The sequence below is a fragment of the Rhinopithecus bieti genome, unplaced genomic scaffold, assembly GCF_001698545.2.
Source record: "Rhinopithecus bieti isolate Rb0 unplaced genomic scaffold, ASM169854v2 scaffold_6380, whole genome shotgun sequence".
NCBI classification, from domain to species: Eukaryota; Metazoa; Chordata; class Mammalia; order Primates; family Cercopithecidae; genus Rhinopithecus; species Rhinopithecus bieti.
In genome coordinates, this window is record NW_016806642.1 from 4,462,299 (window position 1) to 4,469,975 (window position 7,677).

At 44.4% G+C, this 7,677-nt stretch overlaps 1 protein-coding gene across 4 annotated transcripts in view; it reads left to right on the forward strand.

The window, feature by feature from the left end:
* The first annotated feature begins 338 nt into the window (after window positions 1-338).
* Window positions 339-7,677, forward strand: part of JAK1 (Janus kinase 1) — a 128,253-nt gene continuing 120,914 nt past the window's right edge. For 3 of the 4 annotated variants that reach the window (XM_017877191.1, XM_017877189.1, XM_017877192.1), the window contains exon 1: window positions 339-578. The gene's annotated coding sequence lies outside the window, so the exon portion shown is untranslated. The remainder of the gene's footprint in view (window positions 579-7,677) is intronic. The other variant, XM_017877190.1, reaches the window with a different exon arrangement.

Genomic DNA, 7,677 nt, shown 5'->3' on the forward strand with positions numbered 1-7,677 from the left:
TGGAGGGGGTTGCATTTCTGCATCGAGCGCACAAAGGTGTGGCGGAAGGGGCTCCAGGGCTGGGAGGGGTCAATCTACAGGCGAATCCTGGCAATTTTACTCCTCGCGCTGGCTGACCTCGCTTCCTAGATGAGTTTCTACATTCTAGAATCTAGAAGACTGGGTGAACAGACTAGTGGGGGTGGCTTCGCGAGCGAAGCCGGATGGGGGCGGGGCGGCTAGGCCGGAGGCGCAGATTCTCCGCCGGGACCGCGGCCCCGCCCCGCTTTCCGGGGCTGCCGCTGGTGACGTCGCGAGGGGGCGGGCCCGGCGAACCGCGGGGTGGGGCCGGCGCGGGCGGGGCGGGACGGGAGGCGGTGCGTCGCTGAGCCAGGCGCGGCGGCCGCGGAGTATGCCCGGAGACCGCAGACACGCGCGGGCTGCGCCCTGTCCTGACTTGTCCCGCCCGAGCGACCCTGCCTCCAGCGCTGGGGCGCCGCGCGCTGGGGTCCCGGGGGCTGGCCGCTAAGCGAGCCGGCCGGTCGACCCCAACCAGCGCAGCGACCCGGCGCCGCCCGGCCCAGGCGCACACGGAAGTGGTGAGTGTCACCGGGGGAGGTGGAGGAACCGGGGTGGCCGCGGTCGGCAGGCGAGGGGCGCGCAACCGGGCTAGCCGGAGGCGCGGCCACCGCTCTCGGTCGGTCTTCACGCTGTGCGGCCCGGGCTGCTCCTGAGCGCTGCCCAGGACCCCGCGACTCGGGCGGGGAAGGCGGGGATTTCCAGCCCCGCGGAGCCGTCGGGCAGCGAGGAGGTCCCCGGGCGGGGGCCCCTGGCCGGGAGGGGAGCGGTTAAGCCAGGCCGCCCCCTCCCCCAGCGCGCACGGCAAGTTTTCACAAACAAGCCCGGAGCGCGCTGTCTGACATCCTGTTTATACCACCCCGAGATACGGGCGCGGGCTGGAGGGCTGACGTCCCTACCTCCTTGCACCAACTTGACCGCCAGCTCCCGGCCGGGGTCGCGGCGCAGAAAGGTTTTCTTCTTCGGCCCCCGGACGGAGGCTGAGTCTTAGCTTTTTTCCTTCCTTGCGGTCTCAGCGAGGGAAAGTTTCTGGTATTTGGAGCTGGGTGTTGGGCGTCCGCGAACTCGGGAAACGCCCCCTCCCCTCTTGGATTCTGTTAGGAATCAGGCCTCAGGTAGCCAGCTAGAAGTGGGAAAGGTGACCCTGGGCGAGAGGACCAGGGAAGGGGAACAGTGGGAGAGAAACACCCGGGGAATTGGGAATCCCACTGGAAAGGGACTGATTAACCGAAACGGACTGGTCTCTGGCTCCCTCACTCCAACTCCATCCGCGCGCGGTCGGCGACCAGGAGCATCAGAGAACTAATAAACACTCCTCCAAAGTCACTCCTCAGGGTCCCTGGGATGTGGGCTCCTTGGATGTGTGTTTACTAAGGAACTTCTAAATAAAAGATGCGATGTTTGCCAGGTGTTTGTGCACACGTTTTTTGGAGGGTTTGCACTCTATGATTTCCTGTGTGTTCCTGGGGAAGAGGACCCCGTCCTTCCTGCCACTCTTCTTACTACGTGGCTGTGAGCTGCCTTCTGCCGCTGGTTGAGTACATCACTATACATGTCATTGACACTTTTTTCCCCGAGTCATAGGGCTTTTCTCTCAGTGGTAGGAATTTACAGTGGTATAAAATTGTCATTACTTCTTTCCGGGAGTAAAACATGGGTAGTTAAATGATGAGAATGAAGCAGAGACAGATGTAATCAGGGAGTGTTTGGTTTTGGCTATTTTTTTTTTAAAGAAAAGATTTGAGTTACGTATGGGTATAGGCACAGTAGATTTTGTTTAAGATGAGCAATTTGTATTGATTGAATCTTTGTTCTTTCCTTTCCAAAACCCCATTATGTGTTGTTTCTTGATTTTGCTTTTGATGACTGTGATGGTTTCCAAGACCAGGGAATTATTTTCGTTGAAGGATCAATGTATTGTTTTGTACTTTGTGGTGAAGATTAATGGATACCGCCAGGGTTCCAGACATTTCTGGTACAATATGCTTTGTAATGTGGAGAAAATGTCTCCCCTGTACAGATCCAGATCACACTTAAAGATGTGAGGACATCATACTTGAATGACTTTGGACATTATAAATAAGAATAATCATAACCTCTTCTTAATTCTGTATATCATATTAACTAAGCACTTTGACAGAGTCTTAGTTTCTGTTAGTAGGTACAAAACTATATTTTTTTACTGCTAGGATTGCATTGTGATACTTCACACTGAATACAGCCAGTTTAAATGGTTTCCCCATTCCATACTATGCTAATTATTTACTGCCATTGGGAAAAGATTGTAGAGAATGCGAGAATGCATAAATTAGATATAGGTAAAATAATTCAAATATTTCCCCACATATAACTACATTTCTGTTGTTGTAATTTAGGATCTTAACATGAGCTTGGCTAAAGCCTTATACTTCCGACTGAAACAAGCATTGAGAACGTGTAGGTTGATACTCATTTGTATAGAGAGAACAAGAGAACGCTAAGGTATAACTCCACAGCAAAGACCAAGATCTGTGTTTTCTAATTCTCAGATTCCTCTGGTGTTTTTTCCCCCTCAAACACATCCCATTTTGTATGTCCTTATGTCCTGATGAGATAATAGCATGCTGTTAGATTTATTGTCTGAGATGTGAATATTCATACCAAGTTTTCTTGTTCATTTTCACATTTAAAAGCATTATTTTAAGTGGATGGGGAATTGGTTTATTAATGGAATCTTGCTGAGTACAAGTAACATTGGATGCTTTGTGATTTATTGTGGCTTAGTGGTATCTGGAACCTTGTTATAGAACAGGAGTGTTGGAAGGAACTTTGCAGATTCTTTTAGACCAGTAATTCTCAACTGGGTACGATTTTGCACCCAAGGAGATATTTGCAGTTTCTGGAGACATTTTTGGTTGTTACAACTTGGGGGAAGGGAGCGATGCTACTGGTAGGCATCTAGTGGTTAGAGGCTAGGGATGCTACTAAACATCCTCTAACGCACAAGACAGCCCCCCATCCTAAACAGAGAATTATCCATCTCAGTAGTGCCCAGGTTGAGAAGTCCTGTTTTGGAATACTGAGGAAGGAGCAAGAAGATCTGGGCTCTTGCGGTGGCAAATTTTTTCACTTCAGGGCACGTATTTTCTTCATTTGCAAAATGGAGATAAGAATATTCTCCCTGGTCATCTCACAGAGTTTTGGGGGAAGATCAGGTAAATAATGCATGGAAACTGTGACATGCTATGCAAATCATAACTAATATGAAGAGTATTTTTCATAAGTGAATCATTAGTTTTACCGGTAGTTGAGGGAACCAGGGTTAAGGCAATATGTTGAGTAAAAAGCTGCCTGTGGATGGTTTGATATTATCAAATTCTTTGTTATTCATTTTTTGGGGTAAAGGTTTTTTTTAGTGTACTTCGTTTTCTTATTGTCAGAACATGTACTTTTTAGCTCTATAATTTCTTTAAACAAAAGTTATTTCTCCTATGGTGACAATAAGGAGAACTCACTATAGAAAAATTAGAAAATATAGGAAAGTAGAAAATAGAGGGAACAAGTCATTCATGCTCTACTCCCTTGTCCATTTAAGCACACTCATGTCCTTGCCAATTTCTTTTCTGTAAGAGCAGTTAAGATTCAGAGAATTAATGATGAGAAAGGAGAGAGTAGCTGGTGACCAAGGAAGGTGTTCCTTGTTTGTGTGCCCTTCATTTCTTTCTTTTTTAATAATTACGATGTAAAGGTAAATTACATTATAGTAGGCATTGGAGACATTGATTCATTGTTTTATTATTTTATTTTAATTTTTTTTTCAATATGGAGTCTCACTCTGTCACCCAGGCTGGAATACAGTAGCACAGTCTAGGCTTACCGCAACCTCTGCCTCCCAGGTTCAAGTGATTCTCGTGCCTCAGCCTCCTGAGTAGCTGGAATTACAGGCACGTTCCACCATGCCCGGGTAATTTTTGTGCTGTTTTTTTAGTAGCGATGGGCTTTCACCATGTTGACCAGGCTGGTCTTGAACTCCTGACCTCAAGTGGTCCGCCCGCCTCAACTTCCCAAAGTGAAGGGGATTATAGGCGTGAGCCACCATGCCTGGCCTGGTTCATTGTTTTTATACTTTCCTTGCTGCCTCCAAGCCACGTTCTCATTTAGCTTGTTTCCTCTCTCTGCTTCTTACTCTCCCCTGTGCTCAGCTAGGTGTGCCACTGTTGCTTCCTGTCTCACAAACCTTCTGGTAACATGGGATTTCAAACAGCTGTCATGTTGAAATGACTGGGTTTCAGGGGCCGGAAACTAATTCCTGTGAGTATTCTTCCCACTGAGGTGCACCAGCATTCTTGGCAGTTTAAGGCAACAGGAAAGCATAAAACATTAAGCTCATTTCCATGATATCTCCACTTCTGAGGGTTTATGATCTGTGATTCTTCATAGTTGGCAGTGGGCACACATTCTTCCTTGGTGCTCTATGGATAAACTGCCCAGTCCTGAGGCAAGACCTGCTTTAGAAGCGAAAGGATAATTTCTTTTAAGTCTACTCTGGCCAGAAGATAGAGCTGGCGTTTGTTGGGATATTTTTAATCTGTGGTAACTGAATTTACTTAACAGTACTATTCACACTAGCATTTTGTACATTCTTTTATTCATTTAGCAAATACTTGTTGAGCTCTTGCAGTGAATCTCGGAGTGAATAGACAGATAACAAAACAGGTAAAAATCTTTGTCCTCGTAGAATTTACAGTCTAGGGGAAGACCCTGAGGGCATGTTCAGTTTTGTCGTTGCAGATTGTTTACATGTGAAAGAGCAAATCTTTGTGATTGTAGAATGTTTCCTAGAAGCCTTCATGGCACTCCTTTGAAGTCTGAGGACTAGGGAGTAGCTTCCCCTTGTTTGTTACCTTTCTTTTTTTAATATTACAGATTAATTCATTCTTTGTATGCACAGACATCTCTTTGGTACCTATTAAGTGCCTGGCAGAAGGATAAGACACAGTTTATATGGAAATAAACTTGGTATACATAGCTGTAACCCAACGTGTTATGTAGTAGTGGTCGGAATTAAGAGCTCCAGGACCCTGAAGAGAGGTAATCCCTGCTTGGAGCCCTTGTCAAATGCTTTTTTGAAGAGGCTTTATTTGAGTTGGGCCTTCAGGAGTGAGTAGGAGTTCCTTTGTTTTAGGGGGGGAAGGAAATCTAGACAGAGATACAGTGTGAGCAAAGACATAAAAGTGGGCATGTACATGGTGTCAGTGGCAGACTTGGAAGTGGCCACTAGATTAGAGCAAAGACTGCTTGGGAGGGAGCGGTAGGAGGTAGGGCAGGACATGCAGGTTGGGTCCAGATTGTGAAGACTGTAATTCTTTCCACAAGTTTGTGAGCAGTGTTAGGTTAGGGACTAAGGCATCTGTTGAACGAATGAGTAGGGAAGATGAGAAGCCATTTGAAATTTCCAAGCTCAAGAATAACACTATTAGCAAATGGAAGACCTGAAGCACTGAGAGTTCTATGAAGGGTCAGCTTCATCTGACCATTGTGCAACTCTCTCCTCCCCATCCCAGAAAACGCCCTTTATTATCTGCCATTTATCAACTATCCAGAAGACTGCTAGGAAACAAGAAAGCCTTCGAGCCAAGCAAGATGTCATGAAGTTCATCCATGCTTTCCTTACAGTGGAGTATTTGATTTGCTTTTAGTTTATAAAGAATTTTTTGACAGTTTATCTAACTGGTTTTTAAGCCATTAGAAGATTAAATACAACAAATGTAAGAGACAAGAGTTATTAAGTGGATGAATACAGGAAGACATGTTCTCAGAGGCAAGCAGTGTTAATTTTTATCTTAGAAGTGAATAAGGAGTTTCTACTGGTTTATGACAAGGAGAACCAAAACTCAAAAGTGAAACAATATGGGGCATTTAGTGGAGGGCAAACACCATTGTCAACATGCTAGCAATTTGAGGTTGCATTGTTAATCACACCACAGTATGGTGATTGGTACTGGTAACGATCATTAAACCATGAAGAAGAGGTCAAGTTGTTGAGCATAAATGAAGTGAAAGTTCACATCTCTAGCAGAAAAGGGCAAGTTCAGATATCTCATTTAGGGGTTAGGAGGTATGCAGGAGGGTCTGGGGACAATATAAGAAGCTACTTTCAGAGAATTTCTGTAGACAAATTCAAAGAAGAGGTTTTCCTCAGGATGAAACACCAGTGAGGAATCTTTGCTTTAACTCAGGGAGAGTTACTTAAGAGTGATCTGCGAGAGAAGGCTGACTGTGAAACCTAAGAGGAGCTGTGGCCGTCTGTGTAGAAGACAGTAATAACTTGAATCCAGCTGTAGGAGACTAAATCACATCAATTTATGGTACCTCTGAGTAGAAAACAGACTGATTGATTGTCTTTTAGCCTTGTTTTGTTTTTTGATTCTGATAGTCTGTTTTTGGAGGCTCTGGATCTACACTGTGTGGTTTGATCCTAGCTGTGAGATTGCGAGCAAGTTACTCCTGTTTCCTTATCCATAGAATGACAATAAAGATAGTACCTACCTCTGAGGTTGTTTTGAGGGTTGAATGACTATGCTTAAAATTTTGAAATGATGCCAGCATGAGCTAAAATGTGCTAGGTATTTTAAATTTTGTTTTATTTTGAGACAAGGTCTTGCTGTGTCACCCAGGCTGAAGTGCAGTGGTGTGGTCATAACTCAAGGCGGCGTTGACCTTCTGAGCTCAAGCAGTCCTCCCCACCTCAGCCTTCTGAGTAGCAGGAACCACAGGCAGGTGCCACAATACTCAGCTAATTTTCAAATTTTTTTATAGAGAGAGGTTTCATTCTGTTACTCAGGCTGGTCTCGAACTCCTGGGCTCAAGCAATCCTCCTGCCTTGGCCTCCCAAAGTTTTGGGGTAATAAGCATGAACCACCATGCCTACTTATTTTATTTTAATGAGTGGTAAATAGGCTGTATATTAAAAAAAAAAAAACCTCAAATTATAAACACAATGTTTTAACATAGTAGGGAAGATGCCACTTTGTTTTGTAAAACAAAGACTAACAGATATATTCTGTGTTAGAAAGACTTCAATTAGCAATGAGTGAATCAAAAAAGAAGGCAGTTTCTCAAATCTAGAAGGGTTTATTACAAAGACAGTGCCAAAGGTGCTAGGTAAATTAGGTTTTACTCTATTTTAAGGAAAATGACTAGCAAAGGTGCTTTTACTTAATTTAAAGTGCCATCCAGGGTATATAATTTGGTAGGAATGTATTTGACTTTCCGGGAAAGTTAATGTGAAGATACTGTGTTGACCTCACTGATTCAGTTTACTTGGCAAGTTGTGGGCTGTTGGCAGAGGCACTAGGTATACCTGTTTGTAAAATGGTGTCTTCAGAATTGTGTGGAAATTAAGTATCTTGTAAATCAGATAGTACTCCAGGGAGTTTTGCTGGTAAGGAATTATAAGAATTTAGTATTCAGTTTCTATGGAATGCCCTTTTATAGTTTCTGTTTCCATATACATATTTTGCTTTCCTAAAGCAAGATTTACCCAAAATGCAAAAGTGTGCAAAAGTTGGCCCTTCCTCCTAATCATAGATGTGTATTTTACAATATTTTATTTATTTATATTTATTTATTTATTTTGAG